The sequence below is a fragment of the Mirounga angustirostris genome, unplaced genomic scaffold (assembly GCF_029215605.1).
Source record: "Mirounga angustirostris isolate CCGP_5_RB_7025 unplaced genomic scaffold, mMirAng1.0.hap1 SCAF_6, whole genome shotgun sequence".
Classification (NCBI taxonomy): Eukaryota; Metazoa; Chordata; class Mammalia; order Carnivora; family Phocidae; genus Mirounga; species Mirounga angustirostris.
The window spans coordinates 81,832,895-81,854,355 of NW_026991714.1; the positions used below are offsets into that span (position 1 = coordinate 81,832,895).

At 47.8% G+C, this 21,461-nt stretch overlaps 1 protein-coding gene and 1 pseudogene across 3 annotated transcripts in view; one reads left to right on the forward strand and one right to left on the reverse strand.

Moving 5' to 3' along the window:
• GNG4 (G protein subunit gamma 4) overlaps positions 1-21,461 on the forward strand; it is a 67,569-nt gene that overhangs the window by 7,782 nt on the left and 38,326 nt on the right. The gene's annotated exons all lie outside the window — the stretch shown is intronic.
• LOC123845441 (NADH dehydrogenase [ubiquinone] 1 alpha subcomplex subunit 3-like) lies at positions 18,036-18,290 on the reverse strand (annotated as a pseudogene).

The window sequence follows — 21,461 nt, forward strand, 5'->3', positions numbered from 1 at the left end:
CATGACCTGGTTTAGTGAATGGAAGGGGAAGAACGAGCCAGGCAAGCCGAGAGAGAGTGTGGGACCGGCAGGTGAGGAGGTAATGCATCCTCTTTCTAATGCAGGTTTTCTGGCAGTGAAGTCCCTTAGAAGGGACCCGCCTGCCCAGTAGTCCCTGAGGCCGCTCAGGCCGCCAGGCGTCTGGGAGGCCACAGCAAGCCCGCTGGCGCCACACTGCCTTGGATGACTCATTCTTTCTGTGTTCAAGCAGTTACAGCTCTGTCTCTTGTTTATGATTCCTTTGTCCCCCTAATGCTTACGAATTTGATCTGATGCTGGCCGCACCATCTCTCTCTTCACGTGGATGTCGGGGATTACGGTTGATTAGCCTTCAGGGAGAGCGTGTCTATCCAAGGGTGAGTTTTGGGGGTTTTTTTTCCCCCAAACGTTACCTATACCTACCCCCAAGCTCTGGTGGCCTGAGGCGGGAGGGCTGGGCCCTGGCCTTGCATCCCAGTAACCATGGCAACTCACCTAAGACACCCACACATTGGCCCAGGGCCCCCCCCACTCTTGACTTTCCTCCGGTTCTTCCTGGCCGGCCTCCTCCTTGGACCTCTGTTAGCTGTGAAATGTGCCCCTTGGTGGGGTTCTCAGTCTTTTTCCTCACTCCCTGTGTACTGCTGGCTTTTCCCTCTGGGACTCACGTGCTGGGGGACAAGGAGCAGCCAATGGAAGGGGGGACAAATTCCTGCCCTCACAGAATTTACGTTCTAGTAGAGGGAGCAGGCCAGTAAGAATAAGCTGGGAAATCAAAAGCGATTTCAGTAAGGAAATTAATAAATGAGCATCTTAGAATGTGACGAGTGCTTGGGAGAAAAATAAAAGGGGGAAGGAAGGAAGATAACAGAATTCCAGGGAAAGGCTATTGCAGATTTTAAACAAGCTGCTTCTGGAAGGACTCTGTGTAGATCCAAGACGAAGGAAGGAAACAGACTTGTCACATAGGTGCAGAGACAGCGAAAATGGAATGAGATGAAAATGTGCCGGGCCCGCAGATGATTCATGCCCAGCTGCCTTCCTCGACAGCCTCCACCACACCCCAGCATCCGAGGAAGCCACGTCTCCCAAAAGGAGCATTTGGTGGTCTGACTCGAGGCAAACGGAGAGACTCGTAGCAAAATAACACCCAGCACCACAATCTCCCTGTTTTGTGGATGCCCCACCAGTCCAGCCGCTGGATCAAGGGGCCACGTGGCCCCGGAGGCACCAAGGGGAGGCAATAGGGAGGGAGCCCTAATCCAAAGGCGTTTGAGTCACCCAGAGCTCTCCAGAGGGCGCCCCTGAGAGGCCGGATCAAAGACCACACGTCTGAAAGATCTGGGGGCTAACTGGAAGAGGGAGCCACCACCCTTGGGCTGCTCCACTGTGGACACAGATAGGCTGGAAGACGGCTCCGTGAGAACTGCTTCGTGGACTCTTGCTGTGTGGCCTGGCGCATGAACAGTAAGCTTGCTTAATGATGGGCAGCATCGGCTGTACCTTCCATTTTTACACACCTGTGTTAGGAATCCTATCTTAGTAGCACAGACTGTCTGGAAAATTCCAGGCAGGTCCCGTCAGTGGTTCCCAAACCTGGCTGCATAGCAGAATGACTGGGCGTTTTCCAAAATCCCACCTCACTCCTGGACGTTCTGACTCAGTGGTTCTGAGCTGGGGCCAGGGAATCTGTGTTTTTTGAGTTTTGTGAACCACTGAAACAGATGATTTCTGCAGGTCGTCCTTAGGTGTGACTGAAAACCCCAAGCCACCCAAGCGGTCCCAGACCGTTCCCTATGCCAGGCCCCCCGCCCCGAGCTGTGAGACAGTGACTCCCCACAGATACCACGAGGCCAAAGTACCTGCAAGAGCAAGAGCCCCTTTCTGGGCTGAGCTCGGGGCTCTGTCTTCCCCTGCTTTTCGTGACAGCTTCACTGATGGGAAACCAGCTATTCACCCTGAAGATCTGCATCTGTGCAGAGCATGATGACCCCAAAATACAGACCCCTCCCCACCCCCGCCCCACAGCTCCCCTCCGGCGGGTCACAGCAGCCCTATGGTTCCGGGACCCCGCAGGTGCGTGAACCGACATTCACCCTTGTTTGCCGAGGACCCAGGGAGGACCATTAGTCATTGAGGAGACTTGCGAAAACTACTAGGCCAGTGGGCAGGAACACAGAGGTGAGTAAAGGGAGGTCCCGGGTCTTGAGGAATTTACATGCTAGTGAGGGAGACGGATGATTATAACACAACACAGAATTAAGAACCTAGACAGCAGGACACCACACCCAGTCTAGGTCAGGAAAGGCTTCCAGAAGGAAGTCTCGGGACTTGGCCAGATGAAAGGGTTGGGTCACAGCTAATGAACGGTGAAGACTTTGGAGGCTAAGAGTTTTTGTTTCAGCAAATAATGATAATAGCAGCTAACATTTGTTGAGTGCTCACTACAAGCCAGGCTCTAAGTGTCTTATATGGTATGAAGTGTGTATTTCCTTGAGGGGCACCTGGGTGGCTCAGTCACTTAAGCAGCGGCCAACTCTTGGTCTCAGCTCAGGTCTTTTGATCTCAGGGTCGTGAGTTCAAGCCCTGCGTTGGGCTCCACGCTGGGTATGGAGCCTACTTAAAAAACAAATATATTCGGGGCGCCTGGGTGGCTCAGTTGGTTAAGCAACTGCTTTTGGCTCAGGTCATGATCCTGGAGTCCTGGGATCGAGTCCCACATCGGGCTCCCTGCTCAGCGGAGAGTCTGCTTCTCCCTCCGACCTCTCCCCTCTCATGCCCTCTCTCAATCTCTCAAATAAATAAATAAAATGTCTAAAAATATATATATATTCATACGTATTTATTCCTTGGCAACTATGGTTGTAGGAAACCTAATGGCCCCGACCCCAAAGATGGCCACATTGGAACTGTGATTATGTTACCTTACAGAGCAAAAGGGATTTTGCAGATGTGATTAAGTTAAGACTCTTGAGGGCGCCTGGGTGGCTCAGTTGGTTAAGCGACTGCCTTCGGCTCAGGTCATGATCCTGGAGTCCCGGGATCGAGTCCCGCATCGAGCTCCCTGCTCGGCAGGGAGTCTGCTTCTCCCTCTGACCCTCCCCCCTCTCATGTACTCACTCTCTCTCATTCTCTCTCTCCAAATAAATAAATAAAATCTTTAAAAAAAAAAAAAGTTAAGACTCTTGAGATGGGGAAAGTATCCTGGATTATTTGGTGGGCCCGATGTAATCACAAGTGTCCTTATAAAAGGAGGACAGCAGTGTCACAGGGATTGGACGATGTTAGGCTGCTGGCCTGGAAGATGGAGGAGGGGCTGAGAGCGAGGGGTGCATGCCCCACCAGAAGCCGGAAAAGGCAAAGAAACAGATTCCCCCCCAAATCCCCCAGCAGCCCTACAGACGCTGTGTGCTTTCTAACACCGGAACTCTCAAATCACAAATCTGTGTTGTTTAAGCTGTAAGTTTGTTGTGATACCTTGCAGCAAGCCTAGGAAGCTCATATGGACTCTTTCTATTTCACCACTGGAAAAAACAAGGGGCTAAGTAATTTGCCCAAAGGTTGCATAGTGAGCAAGGAGCAGACCCAGCATTCCAAATTCAGCCTTTTGGCTCCAGATCCTGCTGTGGCTCACTCTTGCCTGTGTCTTGCCTGAGGGATGGTCGGGAGACCCGGGAGCATTAGAACATGAACCCAACAAGGCAGGCAGACAGGAGCTGGATCCTAGGGCCTTCTTGGTTGAGGGGAGGGGTGGCCTGCGCTGCTTCTTTGCCTGAGCTCCTTTCCAGAGGTCTGCTCACATCCACGCCGACCGTGGGTGCCCTGCACTCTGGAGGCGAGGCTGGCTCCCCATCCCTGCTCACCCCGTTCCACCTGACGCCAGGTGCAGACCGAGCCGTGAGCTGATGCACACCTCTGCCTTCGTCCATCATCACGTGGTTTTAAAGCGCCTTTCTGGCCCGGTTGTTAGGGAGAGACTCTGGTTAAGCACGGCGTCCTTATGTGTATTGGATTCTCCTATTCCCAAACATCTGTTTCTGTTTCAGGTTTCTTTCATCCGTTCTCATTCTTTAATATAAACAATTCTTTATATTAGGAGTTCTTTAATATAAAGCATACTCATCCCTCAGACTTGGACTGAAATTAAGTGGTGGGAAGAATTTTAAGACCGTGTTTCAAGGTTAAGCACAGTAAACACTACCTGATACTACTACTCCAGCTACGTCTGTCAAATTTCTATTTCAAATATTTCACAGGTACTGCTTAGATTCTCGAAGGAGCAATAGCTAACACTTGATTAGCGTCTTGTGCTTTACCAAAAGCATTCACTGTAACCTGTCCACTTGATCTTTTCAGCAGCCCTGGGAGGCCTGAATTTTTAGCCCCATTCTTGACTGAGAAATGAAGTCTCAAGGATAATTTGGCTGAGGCACGCAGCAGAGCCAGGATGGGAAGTCGGGGCTTCTACATGTTGTCGATTGCATTCTGTTGCCTCCTAGGGGGAAAAGTGGCCCCAAATGCCCTTACAAGGCATAGGGTTCCAGATGCCAGGTCAGATGTGCCCCTCCCAAGTACAGAAATAAGATGCGAGGGCATCCACGCACCAGCACCACCTGTCCGGGGCCCCACCTGCTGGATGTTAGGGAGCACGGGAGACCCCCCGGGCCTTGGACATGAGCACGTGCTAGGGCGTAGTTTGGATGAGGCTCACCGGTACCTGCCGAGGACCCACAATGATATGCAAGCCTACTGGCAGGAGGCCCGAGGAGAACACGGCCTCAGCATGGGTGATGTGACCCTGAGTGGCCACGAGGTTCCAGCAAGCCTGGGCTCCCCATGTGATAAAGACAAAGAGAGGACAGGCCTGCTTCCCAGTGTGAACTGCTCTCCTTACACGTGGGTCCCCCAGGCTCCTGGGTTATTCTGTGCTGCTCACCGCGCCTTTCCCAGCACAGGTGTCCAAGGGACAAGTGAATCCTTGGCCTTTCTTTTCTTTCTAGGTGTCTCTGGGGTCCTCCCTTTCTGCAAGCCTTCTTCACATAAATCAAAAGCTCTGGCAATCCAAAACATGTTCCCGAAGAGGGTTTTCAGAACTTGCTTTGAAAGCAAAAAGCAAAACACCTCTTTGTCTTTCTATTCCCGCTTTAATAATCCTAGTTCCCCCTGAGGCAATGTGGATGCCTGGCTGGGGAAGGGCAGGAAACAAAGCACAGACCAGTACATCAGGACGTAGTCTCGCTGCATAGACCCCAGTTGTGACCCAGGAGTCCCCTGGCAGTGTGGGGCTACCAGTTGTCCACCACTAGCTGGCTGGTTAAAGGGGGTTACTTTACCTCCCTTCTTCTAGCCTTTAGTTTCTGCCAGGGGGTACTCAGAACGACTGCAAGAGGTCTCTGAATCCAGGTCCAGCCCAGGAGCCCTGTGGAATATTCATATTCAGCCCAGGACTGAATATGCGATGTCACATGCTTGTCTACCGCTAACCTGCAAGTGTGCTTAGGCATCCTTGGGATCAGGAAGAGAAGATGAATTTAAGTGTATTACTGAATCCTTTATATCACTCTGTATCTTCTGAGTCAATAGATACCAAGTACTGCTACAGGGAGGCTGCATTTTTTTTTTTTTAATTTTAGAAGGGACCTTTATGCTTTAAAACCATTAGAGCCCTAGTCTGTGAAATCCTTTCCATTTCGAGTACTCTGTGGTTCATTAACAAATGTTATGGTAGATTTTCTAAATACCATACACTTATTTGCCCTCTCCCTTTTTCCGAGTTGCCTTCCTATATCAGCTGCTGGCTTCAGAGCAGGAAGAATTGCTAAGCAGCCTTGCTCCTTCTGCAGGGACCTGGGTGGAGAATTTCCAGAGGGCGGGTCTTCCCCAGGTAGAGATAGAAGACAATTCTAACACTGGCTGTTGGTCCCTCAACCTCCCTGGCTAAGTGGCGATGAGTTGGTGACCAGTGGGACTGGTAGGACCTCTGCCTCCATCCCCCGATGTTTCATTTTATCTGCATCTCAGATTTGGATACTTATCATTGCATCTCATGGAGGCTTTGTAGGTGAGCTGGACCACGTGTACATTTTTCTTGCTTCTTAAAGCCTTATTATCTTGGTTAGACTTTTCCCTTCTCAGGTGCCTCTGCCCAACAACGAGTTGACTTCTGGTTCAAAAGAGAAATAGCCAGAGCCATCCTCCCTGGCAGACTGCCTTGCTCAGAGATGGCTCAGAGATTTCCCACCCCGGTCCAGCCTGATGGTGTAGGTGCTGCACTTAGGGGTGGGGCATGGCTGGCATTGGTCAGATCAGCTAAACAGATCCTATGGTCCGTGGCTTCCTTGGCTACTGGGAAAGTAGAACTTCTCTCCACTTGCCTCCAGCCTCAGCCCAGCCCCTTGCCACCCCCACCTGTACCACTCAGGGACAGTTCACCCCGGACAACTACTTTGCAGGGGTCATCAGCGGGCTGTCAACACGATAAAGAAAAACTCACATCAGACTCTGTATCTTTTTTCCTGGAAAATACTCAGATCACTTTCAGGCTTATTTAATGTGTCCTTTTTTTTTTACCCCCCTGCTGCTTAAACATTCTCCTCCATGCATAGCTCATTTGAGCAACACAAATCAGTGTGTCTGCAAAGTATGAATAAACACCTTGGAGAGATCCCGTTAATGTCTGTAACATACAATCAACAGTGTTCGTGGGTGATGGCCTGCGAGGTCAGGCTTCCTTCCTCGTTTGAAGACAACTGTCTGAGCAGTCATTTGGTCTAGTTCTCCTGAACTAGAATGAAAACCCTATTACTAATTTTCTTTGGTTTATTTTTGTTTTCATCATGATCAAGCCATTAGGCTGTTATCTGATCTCAGAAAGTCAAGTGACAGTGTCTCAGCTTTTATGAATCTGCTAAGTTGTCTTATTGGTTTTGTTCCCACCTGGGGCATCGTACTTGACTCTGATCTTTTTGGCACAAGACGATGACAGACTGTTACAAAGGGGAACCCCGAAATGCAGAGACGGAAACTTGCCCGCAGTCAGACAAGTCATCAAAAATAGAAATGGGATTAGAAGCAAATCTCCTGGCTTCTCATCCACTCTTCCTATCTGAAAAACAAAACAAAACAAACAAACAAAACCCCCTTTTTCCAAACGTTTCATCTCCCGAACGAGCATCGGAGCATTCTAACTGCTCCTCCTTGACTTGAAGGAGGATTCTTGAATTCAGTTCTGGTAGCTGGTTTGCAGAGGAGGTGCTCAGTCTTTGCACAACGATGAGAAGTATGAAAACTGAGTCCTGCCCTGTAGGAGGCGTTCTCCAGCTGGGAAACAGCAAACCTCTCTGCACAGCCTGCTGACCCTCTGCTTGTGGTCTACCGCATCCTCTCAGGATGTCCAGGGGTTCTTTAAAACTCATGTGACATAGTCCCGGAGTGAAGTTTTCCAGTCCGTCTGTGCCATCATGTGCTCAGCTGAGGATTAATCCCTGCATCACCACTTTTAGAAGAATTAAAAGAAAGTAATTATGCTGGAGGTGTAGGCAGCGTGAAGTCGGAAGTCTCTTGAGAGTCCTGCGGTGCCTCCCCCGGGGAGGGGGCGCTGTAAGCGTCAGGCTCAGGACTGCTGCGTCCAGGAGGGTTGGTGCCAGAGGCTTCCAGTCCACAGAGCAGTGGACGACTGGCTGTGACAGCAATCAGAGCTCCTTTCCTGTACGACGGGAGGACCAGGCTTCCTAAGGGGTGCTGAGCTGCACCCACACCGCTCAGGGTGGCCCTCATGTATGACGGGTGGACCCCCGGGGCCTCGCACTGGCATCTTGGGCCATCAGAATTCCCTGTGCTCTCCCCAGAATTCCCAGGATGAACAAAACACCTGGCTTTGTTGGCTCTGCCTTGATGGGGCCTCTGCTGTGCAGACACCACTCTGCCGGTCTTGACTGACTGCAGCCTCTGCGCTCAACAGCAAAGTCAGGTACTTAGCCTGCTCTGAAGGTGTGTATCTGACCGCCTTCAGGTGCTAGTGATCCAGGGACCATTTTGAAACAGTCTCACAAGAGAATTCTTAAATTTCTTGAATAAAGAGTGGCGGTGTCTTTCATGAGCTTGTGCTTGATTTATGTGAAGTGATGATGAAGGAACGGGGGCCTCAAATATTTTACTGTTGTCGTCCTGTTTGTTTGTTTGTTTGTTTATTTATTTATTTATTTATTTTTCAGTTAGACTAACAAACTTTTTTATTATGTTATGTTAGTCACCGTACAGTACATCATTAGTTTTTGATGTAGTGTTCCATGATTCATTGTTTGCATATAACACCCAGTTTTCATTATAATATGTGCCCTCCTTAATACCCACCCCCCGGCTACCCCATCCTCCCACCTGCCTCCCCTCAGTTTGTTTCCCGGAGTCCATAGTCTCTCATGGTTTGTCTCCCTCTCTGATTTCCCCCCCCTTCAGTTTTCCCTTCCTTCTCCTAATGTCCTCCATGCTATTCCTTATGTTCCACCTACGAGTGAAACCATATAATTGTCTTTCTCTGCTTGACTTATTTCACTTAGCATAATCTCCTCCAGTCCCATCCATGTTGATGTAAAAGTTGGGTGTTCATCCTTTCTGATGGCTGAGTAGTATTCCATTGTATATATGGACCACATCTTCTTTATCCATTCATCTGTTGAAGGGCATCTCGGCTCTTTCCACAGTTTGGCTATTGCGGACATTGCTGCTGTGAACATTGGGGTGCATATGGCCCTTCTTTTCGCTACATCTGTGTCTTTGGGGTAAATACCCAGGAGTGCAATTGCTGGGTCATAGGGTAGCTCTATTTTTAAATCTTTGAGGAACCTCCACACTGTTTTCCAAAGTGGCTGTACCAACTTGCATTCCCACCAACAGTGTAAGAGGGTTCCCCTTTCTCCACATCTTCTCCAACTCTTTTGTTTCTTGCCTTGTCAATTTTTGCCATTCTCACTGGTGTAAAGTGGTATCTCAGTGTGGTTTTGATTTGAATTTCCCTGATGGCTAATGATGTTGAACATTTTTTCATGTGTCTTTTAGCCATTTGTATGTCTTCTTTGGAGAAGTGTCTGTTCATGTCTTCTGCCCATTTTTTGACTTGATTGTTTTTTGGGTGTTGAATTTGAGAAGTTCTTTATAGATCTTGGATACCAGCCCTTTATCTGCAGTGTCATTTGCAAGTATCTTCTCCCATTCCATGGATTGCCTCTTAGTTTTCTTAACTGTTTCCCCTGCTGTGCAGAAGCTTTTTATCTTGATGAGGTCCCAAAAGTTCATTTTGCTTTTGTTTCCCTTGCCTTTGGAGACGTGTCCTGAAAGAAGTTGCTGTGTCTGAGGTCGAAGAGGTTACTGCCTGTGTTCTCCTCTAGGATTTTGATGGATTCCTGTCTCACATTGAGGCCTTTCATCCCCTTTGAGTTTATCTTTGTGAATGGTGTAAGAGAATGGTTGAGTTTCATTCTTCTGCATGTAGCTGTCCAATTTTCCCAGCACCATTTATTGAAAAGACTGTCTTTTTTCCATTGGATATTTTTTCCTGATTTGTCAAAGATTAGTTGACCATAGAGTTGAGGGTCCATTTCTGGACACTCTATTCTGTTCCATTGGTCTATGTGTCTGTTTTTGTGCCAGTACCATGCTGTCTTGGTGATCACAGCTTTGTAATACAGCATGAAGTCAGGCAACTTGATGCCCCCAGCTTTGTTTTTCTTTTTCAACATTCCCTTGGTGATTCGGGGTCTTTTCTGGTTCCATACAAAGTTTAGGATTGTTTGTTCCAGCACTTTGAAAAATGCCAATGGTATTGTAAGAGGGATGGCATCGAAAGTGTAGATTGCTCTGGGCAGCATAGACATTTTGACAGTGTTTATTCTTCCAGTCCATGAACATGGAATGTTTTTACTGTTGTCATCCTATTTAAAAGAAAGGGAAAGGGTGCCTGGGTGGCTCAGTCGGTGAAGCGTCTGTCTTCAGCTCAGGTCATGATCCTGGGGTCCTAGGATCGAGTCCCGCATCGGGCTCTGTGCTCCGTGGGGAGCCTGCTTCTCCCTCTCCATCTGTCCCTCCCCCTGCTTGTGCTGTCTCTGTCTCTGATTAAATAAATAAAAATCTTAAAAAAAATAAAAGTAAAAATCTTAAAATAAAATAAAAATGAACCTAACATATTTTCTGTTCTCAAAAGAGCCGGCAGTCTAGAAAGGAAGAAAACACACCTTCACTGCTATTTGAATACAAGAGTACAAGGTCTAAGGCGGTGAGGGCAACAAAAAGCCTAGAAGCATCACAGTGATGGACCATGGCGCTCAGCTCCAGGGACCACGGGGACAAGCCAGCACAAGAAAGTTTTGTTTGAGAAGGTGATAGCGTCTGAATGAGACCCTGAAAATGAGCAGAAGCAGCTTTTATCGGGAAGAGTTGGGGTGGCAAATAAACAAAATAGCGAAAGGCACCTAAGAGTCAACTCAGGCAGCCGACTCGAAGCTGGGATTGGAATTATTTCATTTTGAATATTATACGGAGGAAGTTTGGTACCAATTTTTTAAAAGCCTCTCACATATTTGACATTTGAGAAGAATTCATGCACCATTACATTAACTGTGGTTTCAGAAATAAAATAATGGCTTTATCCGACCCTCTGCTTTTTCTTGCCTTATATAAACATCAGTTTTACTCATTAGCTCCTGCATGAAAAATCAAGCAGGTGTTAAACTTCATCACTTCCAAGTAGAGCAAATGCCAGTTCCGTACAGAGAGGGACTGCACGGCTGTCTCCTGGTCCTGCTCCGTGCTGTGGGGGGCCCAGTGGAGTAATTACCTAGAGAGCCCTCTGGCTGCCGCACGATCAGTCACAAAGATTCCAACGAAACAAGCCTTCAAAGAGGTGGTCTGGTAATAAATGACTAGTGAGCTACAGAGAGCCAGATGAGATGCTGAGACCAGGCACCCTTGACCCGGGACTTACATGGAGGCCGCAGAATCAAAGGAGGCTGAGGACTCGGATCACAAACGTGGAGGCAAGCAGCTGAATGAAGCAGGCAGGGCGGGAAGCTGGGCTTGCTGCTGGCAAGCCGTCATTAACCCGGGCCACCCTCCAGTGCTGGTGTGAATCCCCGTCCACAGACCCAGGTGTGGGGGAGGAAGGCGATTCTTCTAATTTTCCTGTAACTCATCTTTCACTGAAGCATGCATCCCTCTGGCCGGCAGGGGACTTTAGTCTCGGTCTTGACCAGGTGTCCCCCGCCTCCCTGCGATCCCCCAGAACGAATGTAGGTCCAGGGCGTGGGAGAGGTGCCCCCTTGGTCCTCAAGACCCATGAGACCCCATCAGCTGGGTATGGGCCCTTGAGGCTGGTGGCTCTTGGTAGTCCCAGGTCCTGCCTGGGGGCACAACACTCTTCTCCATGACCCCCTCTGCCTCAGAGCAACATTTTCTTATGGGGTCTTGCCACCCGCCCCCCCACCATGCCCCACCCAAGGAGGTTTTGCAGTCCCCCGCCCCCACCCCCAGCCACCCCAGCTATTGCAGAGGGTCACCCTCTGGTCCTGGGGCAACTCCACCCTTCCTCCTGCTCCGGCCAAGGCACTTTTTCCCCTAAACCCTGAATTCTTTCCCACGTGAGGCTTAGGCCTTGGAATCAAAAGCCACAGACTCTTGGGCGTGTCTGCTGCTTAACCTTCCACACCTGTCTCTCCTTGAACGTGAACGAGAACGGGGCAGGTCGCTTGGGACCCGGGACCCCTTTCTTCTTTCTGATCTCTCCCTTTCGGCATGGAAAAGTCTATCGTAGGCCACCATTGTGTTTTGGAAACAGATAACTTGTCTGATTTCACAGGTTCGATGCTGGAGTGGAGTTTTTGCTTCAGGTGTAGGTCAACAGCTATAAGCGCCGTCCCATCACACGTGTTTGAAGGTTTGGATTTGGGGTTTCTTCCAGGCCTCACTCTACTCCAGGCGGCCTAGCTTTCTCCCTTACATGTTTGTTGTTGGTGGTGTTGTCTTTAAGATTCCATCCATTTATTAGAGAGAGAGCTTGAGAGAGTGAGCGAGAGAGAGAGAAAGAACATGAACCGGGCGGGGAGGGGCAGAGGGAGAAGAAGGCTTCCTGCCAAGCAGGGAGCCCGATGCGGGGCTCGATCCCAGGACCCCAGGATCATGACCTGAGCCGAAGGCAGATGCTTCGCCAACTGAGCCCCGCAGGCGCCCCTATCCCTTACATGTTAGCACACCCGGAAGGCTTGCGGTTCCCGGCAAAGTCCTGGGGAGAGCAGACGGTCCATATCACAAGACCCCTGGCACAGCCCGCTCCCGTGTGCCTCCATCGTATTGATAATTGCCACTTACTGCCGGCCCCCACACTGTGCTGGGCAGTTTTCTAGACCCTTCACTCACATTACCTCCTTTAATCTTCAAAACTGTGCCATGAGGCAGGTATAATCATGCCTGCTCCTCAGAGGACTTTTAGGGCAGTGAATCTATTCTGTAGGACACTATAATGATGGCTCGACCTGTCCTTATACATTTGTCCAAACCCACAGAATGCACCGCACCAAGAATGAACTACAACGTAATCTACGGGCTCTGGGTGATAACGGTGCATCAGTGCCTGGTGGGGGGTGCCGATAGCGGGCATGCCTCGCCTGGGGGCGGGAGGAATAGGGGAAATCTATTTCCTGCTCAGTTTTGCTGTGAAACTAAAACTGCTCTGAAAAATAAAGTATTTTTTTTAAGAGGTTGAGAAGGTTGCAAGAGAAGGTTGGGAAGGTGGGAAAGAGAAGTAATGTCCCGAGCAAGAGAGAAAGGGAAGTGAAGGCTTGTCTGTAGCTTTGTGGAGGTCACAGGATCATCCCGCAGAAGTATCATGCCTCATTCCTTTCGCCAAGATCCCTGGATACCTTTGCCACATGGGGCCCTCACCTGCCTTCTGGTAATTCCTTCCTCAGCAGCCTGGCAGCTCCACCCACGCTGGGTCCTCAGCAGGCTCCGGGGTCCTCCTGGGAGCTACTTTCAAAGTCAGCTCTTGCCCAGGTTCAGGAAAGTCAGCAGTGTGTGACCGATTTTCCAAGAGCTGCAACTTACTAACAATCTTCCTCTGATGTTTAGGAGCTTGTTTGCAAATAGCCATCTTGACCAAGACGAATAACAGGTGGCTGGAGGTGAGAGGGAATCGGGATGGAGCCAAAGAGAGCAGAGAAGGCTTATGTGATCTGTCTTACTACTAAAAACACAGTAGGAAGCAAATTAGATGGGAAAGAAATTCACACACACACACACACACACACACAGACGCACACATGATGTAATGTCAAACCCTGATTCTTTGGAACAAAATTATGTTATTTCTTAAAAAGATTAATTCTCCAAGAATGTGCAAATGAGTGGCTTGCCGAGGAATGTTTATAGAAAATTCATTATTCTTGAGTAATGCTAGGCACTGAAATATGACAACAGTTATCCTTTTCTCAAAAGTTACATGGAAAATTCAAATGTGTCATTTTGCTTGACAGTCAGATACTTCCCGCTTTGTAAAAACAGCTTTTCTGTTGAAATAATGTTACATCAAAATGGGATTTGACATAGTCTGAAGTACTACACTGTCAAAGGATTCGCTTGGGACCCAGGACCCCTTTCTTCTTTCTGATCTCTCCCTTTTGGCATGAAAAAGTCTATCGTAGGCCACCATTGTGTTTTGGAAAAAGATAACTTGTCTGATTTCACGGGTCACTGCTGGAGTGGAGTTTTTGCCTCAGGATGAATCATACCTCACCTCTCACCCACACTTGGCTTAGATGAGATTTTGGATTTGGAGATGGCGCTGGAATAAGATTAAGACTTGGGGCTGTTGGGATGCGGGTGAATTTACTTTTCATGTAAGAAGGACATGAACTGGGGTGCCTGGGTGGCTCAGTCGTTAAGCGTCTGCCTTAGGCTCAGGTCATGGTCCCAGGGTCCTGGGATCGAGACCCACATCAGGCTCCCTGCTCCGTGGGAAGCCTGCTTCTCCCTCTCCCACTCCCCCTGCTTCTCCCTCTCCTGCTCCCCCTGCTTGTGTTCCCTCTCTCGCTGTGTATCTGTCAAATAAATAAATAAATAAATAAATAAATAAATAAATAAATAAATAAAAGATGGACATGAACTTTGGGGGTCCAGAGGGCTGAGTGTTATGGGCTGAATTATGTCACCCACCAAATCCAGAGTGTCACAGAATGTGACCCTATTTGGAGACTGGGCCTTGAAAGAGGTAATTAATGGGGTCAGGTGGATGAGCCCTAATCCAACAGGACTGATGTCCTTATAAGAAGAGATTAGGACACAGACACACAGAGAGGGAAGACCACGTGAGAACACAGCAGGAAGGCGACCATCTGTAAGCCAAGGAGAGGCACCTCAGAAGAAACCAACCCCCCAACACTTGTTAACCTCCTGGCTCTGTTACCATGCATTGCAGCTGTAACTTAATTACCACAAAATCAGTGGCCTCAAACAACACATTTATTGCATTAGAGTTCTAGAAGTCCGAAATCTGAAAAGGGTCTCACTGGGCTAAAATTAAGGTGTTGGCAGAAGCAAGTTTCTCTCTGTTTTCTTGCCTTTTCCAGCCTCCAGAGGCTCCACATTCCTTGAGACATGGACCTCGTCCATCTTCAAAGCCCACAGTGTAGCATCTTAAAATCTCAGACTCTGACACTGACTCTCCTGCCTCCCTCTTTCTCTTATAAGAACCCTTGTGATTACATTGGGCCCACCCAGATAATCCAGGTTAACCTCCCTATTTTATTTTATTCTTAAAGATCATATTTATTTATTTGTGGGGGGCGGGGAGCACGAGCAGAGGGAGGAGCAGAGAAGAAGCAGACTCCCTGCTGAGCAGGGAGCCCGACGTGGGGCTTGATTCCAGGACTTGGAGATCATGACCTGCGCCAAAAGCAGACACTTAATGACTGAGCCACCCAGGCGCCACTAACCTCCCTATTTTAAAGTCAGCTGATTAGCAACCTTAATTCCATCTGCTATCTTATCTCCTCCTTGTCATGTTACATAACCTATTTACAGGTTCTGGGAATTAGGACATGAGCATCTTTGGGAAGCCAATTTTCTGCCTACCTACGACACCTTGGAAACCAGATAAGACAGTGTAAACTGTATTGTCATGTGACATTGCTTATAGTCAGAATGTCCCCCGATTGGTAAATTACTTATGGACTGCAAGCAACTATGAATGAACTTCAAATACCTAATGTAGACACTACACTTTGGACTTTCCCGAGTTCTGGTGACTTTTCTAAGTGGCATGTCCCTGTGGGGCCCTCGAAGCTATTTTGAAGAGATACTGCTTCTGTGGGCAGGGGTCTTTTGCACCAAGGTGGACTCCACACTTACCCACGTAGATCTCATCTCCTTGCACCACTTGGGGATAAGATAACTCCTGGACGTTATATAAACCGCAGTAAGAACTTCTGAAGGCCTCTTCATGAGATGTCCTGACACTGTCCTGCTGACCAGCCGGGCCTTCTGTCCTCATCTTTCTGAATAGATGAGTCTGTGTTCTATTGTAGTCGTGCGAGTCTGAGTGTTTGGTCAGTCCGTGGCATTGCACTGAACGAATGTGGTTGGCTTTCCTCTTACAACCAATGAGGAGCTGTATTAGTCTGCTTTGGCTACCAAAACAGAGGACCACAGGGCAGGGCATCTTAAACAACAGAAATTTATTTTCTCACAGTTCTGGAGGCAGACGTCCAAGACCAAAGTGCTGGCAGGGTTGGTTTCCTTTTGCTATAAAGGACATTATTGGTACTTTTTATGAAACTTGAATGGAGTCTGAGGATCAGATGATAGGGATATATCAGTATACACTGTCCTGACTTTAACGGTCGTATTGTGGTTGCATAGGAGAATGTCCTTGTTTTCAGGAGATCCGTGGTATTGAGGAGTAATAGACTCAGGTTGGCAACTCATGCTCAAGTGGTTCAGAGAAAAATCCTTTGTGCTGTACTTGGAACCTTTCTGTGAACTTGAAATTGTTAGAAAATTTTAAGTTTAACGTTAAGGCCATTCTTTATTTTTTAAGATGTTATTTATTTATTTTAGAGAGAGTGAGCGAGCACGAGTGGGAGGGGAGGGGTAGAGAGAGAAAGGGGGAGACAGAGAATCCCAAGCAGACTCCACAATGAGCATGGAGCCCAATGCAGGGCCTGATCTCATGACCCTGAGATCATGACCTGAGGCGAAATCAAGAGGCAGGTGCCCCACATTAAGACCATTCTTGAAAAGTAAATGATGCCAATAAGCACATGAGAAGACTTTCAAAAAGATCAGTAGTCATGAGGCAAATGCAAATGAACACCACAATGAGGTCCCGCTTCATACCTACTGGGACGACGATAATCCCCCCAAATGGAAAATAACAATGTTGGTGAGGATGTGAAAAAATTAGAACCCTCCTACATTGCTGGAGGGAATGTAAAATGGTTCGAAACAAGTGCATGTCAAAGCAGCAGTAATCCCAATAGTCAAAAGGTAGAGATGGCTCAAATGTCCATCAAAAGAAGTATACACAAAAAATTGTGGTATATCCTTACAGTGGAGTATTATTCAGTCATAGAAAGGAATGAAGCACTGATGCATGCTGCAAGGTGGATATAACCCCAAAACATTATGCTAGTGAAATAAGCTAGACACAAAAGAGCAGCTATTGAATTATTCCATTTATACAAAATGTCCAAATAAGGAAATCCATAGAGACAGAGAACAGGTTGGTTGTTGCTAGGGACTCTGGGGAGAACCGCTTACTGAGTACAGAGTTTTATTTTGGAGTGATGGAAATGTACTGAAATTAGATAGAGGTGGTGTTTGCACAACATCGTGAATGTACTAAATGTTCACTTCAAAATAGTTCGTTATGTCAGGTGAATGTCACCTCAACAAATTTATTTAGAAATTCAAGCATTTCATTGTAAATTTGCCTTACAAAATGGTAAGAGATAAAATGCAGTTGCCAGCAGGGGTGTCTTTTGAAACAGGGTTTCCTGAAACTGGTCCCAGAGAATGGAACCGTCTTGTCTTCATTGGTTAGCTTGGTCCATTTGTCTGCCAAGACTGTGGTTTCCCAACAGGGCTCAGGCCATGGCATCTGAAGCCCACGTTTAAGTGAGCGACCGGAGTGAGGGGAGAGGGCTGCCCTGGGGGACAGGAGGAACCCTCCTGGAGAGAGACAGTGCATCCAGACTCGTGACAGCCACTGGTTTTACTCTGCTCTCATACTGGAAGCTGCACCTGAATCCGAGCAAGATGGCTGAAAACTGCCGCGGGGTGAAAGGGATCTGGCTGGGAGAGGCAGACAGACAAACTGGCATGAACCGCTTCTCCCCAATCAAAGGACATGACCCACTGAATGTGTGCTGGCATTTTTTGACTACATAGTTTCTGACATACAGTGTCCAGTTGACCCTTGAACTACACAGGTTTGAACTGTGAGGGTCCACTGACGTGGGCATTTTTCCCCATAAATACAGAACAGTACTGTGAATGTATTTTCTCTTCCTTATGATTTCCTCAATCACAGTTTCTTTTCTCCAGCTTAGTTTATTGTAAGGATACAGTATAAAATACCTTTAAGATACAACATGAGGGTTAATCGACTATTTATGTTACTGATAAGACTGCCGGTGGGTAGTAGGTTATGAGTAGTTAAGTTTTGGGGGAGTCAGAAGTTATATGCAGATCTTTGGTTGCATGGAGGGTTGGCACCTCTAACTCCCACGTTGTTCAAGGGTCAACTGTATATAGTTCAGAGTCTGCATGGTTACCTCTGCAGGCAGGTGTCTCCCCGAGAGCAAGCTCCACACCATTGGCAATGGCGATGGCCAACAGCTCAGACATAGTCCTAGCAAGTTTGTGCCATTTGGTCCATAAAGAATAATTTACGTTTTGGAGGGGATTTTTTTCACTTTTCACATTTTATTGGCCTCAGGGGAGGGTCCCTCCTCCCTGTCACCAGAGGTGTTCACTCACAGTTTCTTCAGCCCCTGCAAGCTTGGACTCTGGGGGAGGTCTTCAGGCTGGCTGGGCACACAGGGCATGTTCCCATCATCTTAGGGGCACTGGATATGTGTAGGGGCTGGCCTGGTTGATCGTGGTGGCTTATTTGGTAAAGGGGCTGGGGGGGGCAGAATTATATCAAGACCCCCAGTGGTGAAGGACATGACCAGCACCGCCTCCTTGGCCCAGGCATTCTCGAGGAAGGCAGCATGTCTCCCTGCCATCTTGGTCTCGACCCTAGCCAATAATTTATTGGCTTTATCGGTATTGAATCTTTTACTTCTACAATTCTGAAAATGCAGACTGAAGAGCAAGGAAATGGAGCAGGGATGAGCATGGGGTCTCCTTCCTCTTTCCCTTTCGCTTGGCCCTGCCCTGTGGTTCATGCTCCCTCCTCCTCTGAGCCCTTCCTCGAGTGGACTTCTGGTGCCCCTAAGTCATGAGTTACAATTCTGCCATCTTCAGCTCTAACTCACTTCTAAGCTGCTTCCCTGTCAGTCCGCCTGTCTGCTGGGCATGTTCTCTTCAGTGTCCTAAGGTCACTGTAAGTGCAGCCTGCCCCACATGGACTCATTACACACTCCTGCAAACCCCACTTTCTCTTCTTGAGCCTGGTGAGTGGCACGGCACTGTCTCCCTGACAATGGGCCAAGAGCCTTCCTTCCCCACCTTCCCCAACATTCAGATCCTAACTGTGCTTCCATCCCCATACCAGCTTCCCATCACCCTCCACCTCATCTCCCTGCCAGAGCTCCCATTGCACATAGGGAGTCTCTCATCTAGACTCGTGGAGCTTCTGAACTGGTCTGCTTGCTTATCTCCTTCACCTCTGGTACATTCTGCACACTAGATTGAAGTGATTTCTAAAATGTAGAAGCAATCTTATTACCTCTCTGTTTAGATACCCTTCAATTGATTATAACTGCCTGCCTGATACAAGTCTCACCCCTTCAGAGTGGCATTCGAGACCCTCTGTGATCTGACCTCTGCATTCCCAGGCTCTAGGAACAAAGAAGTATGCAGTTTTTAGAGCATGCCAGGCTTGTGTGCAGTTTGTCTACCTTCACACATGCTGTTTCCTCTGCCTGGTGGGCTCCTAATCACCTTCCAGGCTCAACTTGAGTATGAAGCCCTCCCACTCTTCTCCTTACCACCCTGCCCACCCCAAGAAGAATCCATCCTCTCCTCTTTGGCCCCTCTGCCCTTCACAGACTTCCATGATGGCACCTGGGATCTCTGATTGCATATACTGCTGTGAGACTTGTCTCCCACATGAAATAGAGGGGGACAATCGTGTTTGTGTCACTCCCTCATTTCTTCAGCACTGTGCCTGACGCGGTAAGGGTCAAATAAATGAATGATGGGTGATTGATGTGGGGTTCTCGTCGTATTTTCTCCACTAATTAGCTATTTAATTACTTTGGGGGGAGATAACATGCTAGACTTAAGTTATTTCATTTGTAAAGTGGCGAAATTAAGATGGGTATAGGTTATGAATTCTTTTGTGTAGACTGTTTCTCAGCCCATGTTCCCGTCACCCTAAGATGAATTTCTTTCACTCAGCTATGAAACACCATGCCATTCTCAGAGAGGTGTTTTCTTACAGGTCTTACAAAGAGCAAAACATATGTGAGGCTTTGTAGAAACAATCACAGACCTATAGCCACAATCTTGGGTTCATGGTGATATTGGGTTGAATAGTGCCCCCCCATTTCTACCCACCTGGAACTTCACAATGTGATTTTATCTGGAAATAAGGTCTTCGCAAATGTAATTAGTTAAGATGAGGTCATACTGGATTAGGAAAGGCCTCATATCCAGTACATGGTTGGTGCCCTTGTAAGAAAAGAAGGAGACACAGAAACGTGGAGAAGAGGGGGCTGTGTAGATAGGAGTGATGTGTCTACAGGCAAGGAATGCCAAGGATTGCTGGGAGCCCCCAGACCAGGAAAAGGAGAGGAAAGATCCTCTCCCTAATACCTTCAAAAAGAACATGGTCCTGCATGGTCTTAGTGGTCTTAACTTCAAACTTCTAGCCTCCAGAACTATGAGAATACATAATACCAGGTTTCAAGTCACCAAGTTTGTGGTAATTTGTTATGGTAGTCCTAGGAAGCCAGTAAACAGGCCCAGCCACATCACTTCTCAACTGTCTTTTCTTCCTTGGTGCAGTGACCTATCCACTGAGTGACCTGCCCTGAGAAAAAATGAAAAGTATCTCTTTATACACTATAAGGTACCACACACAGGACATGAGTCTTTCTTCTTCACTGTATTCACCTTGGTCAACGGCATGGTCCAGTTTGCATAATGAACATTTAATCCAGCAGGCAGAAAAAGAATTAACTTCATACTCTGTGAATGCTGATATAAAAACAGCAATCTTTATATGATTATATGATATAAAAAAAAGATTTTTTAATGCTTATTCCTGCCGCATAAAATTTTTGGACTCTTATCTGCAAAGCCAAAGAAATAATTAGAGGATGTCTGGGGGTGGCCATATAGGTGAGAGAGTGGGAAGTGTTAAGGGTCCCACAGAAGATGTACCTGGATTCTCTTTCTCTTGTTTATTCTGCATTAACTTGTCCAGTGCCCTCAAATATAACAGCTGGTCTGCCAACCTTCTCTAATTTTCTTGACCTTAATTGGGGCCAGAAAAGGAGGGTGGTCACCTGGTGACTGGTGACCAGCAGGCTCCAGCTCCGATCAGACCCAGAGCGCTCTCCTAAGAATCCCCTTGTCCCTCAGGTCCATTACAATCCTTGCCACATGGAAAGCTCCTTATCCCTGTGCTGGTTTTGAGCTGTTATCACATCGGGCAGATGCTATCAGGCAATAAAGATGTAAATTGAGTAACGGAGGCTCAGATCGTAAAATGCGTCAAGCTCAACTATTACTGTGTTTACATTGTAAAGTGGTTCAAGCCAGAGCAGGGATGGCCATGGCCTTGTCCTAACCGAGGGGACCATGTTCCCACCGCAGCCTGGTGTGACAGCATCTGATTCTCTGCTCAGGGGTCAGGATATTCAGCTCTACCCTGGCATGACTGTGAGAAAAAAAGCAAGATTCCTCTTGGGAGGCTAAAGTACCACTTTTTGCTTCTACATGTACAGAAAGTCTGTGCCTTTGCTACTACATGGTTATGACTTTTCTGGTGAAATATCCCTCCCCCTTGTTTGGAAGCTCCATTATTGGGGGGCACTCCCAACATGTTGACTCGATGCATAAAATCTTTGTGGCAATTCAAAACCAATGTATCTTAAATAAATGATTGCTATGAATGCTAGGAGAACCTCTCCACAGTTTTTATGCCCAAAGCAGTGCCACTTTGAGGCCCTAGTATCTAACAGGATTTTAGGGTGAAAAGAGCAACATCCTTACATTTCTACTCG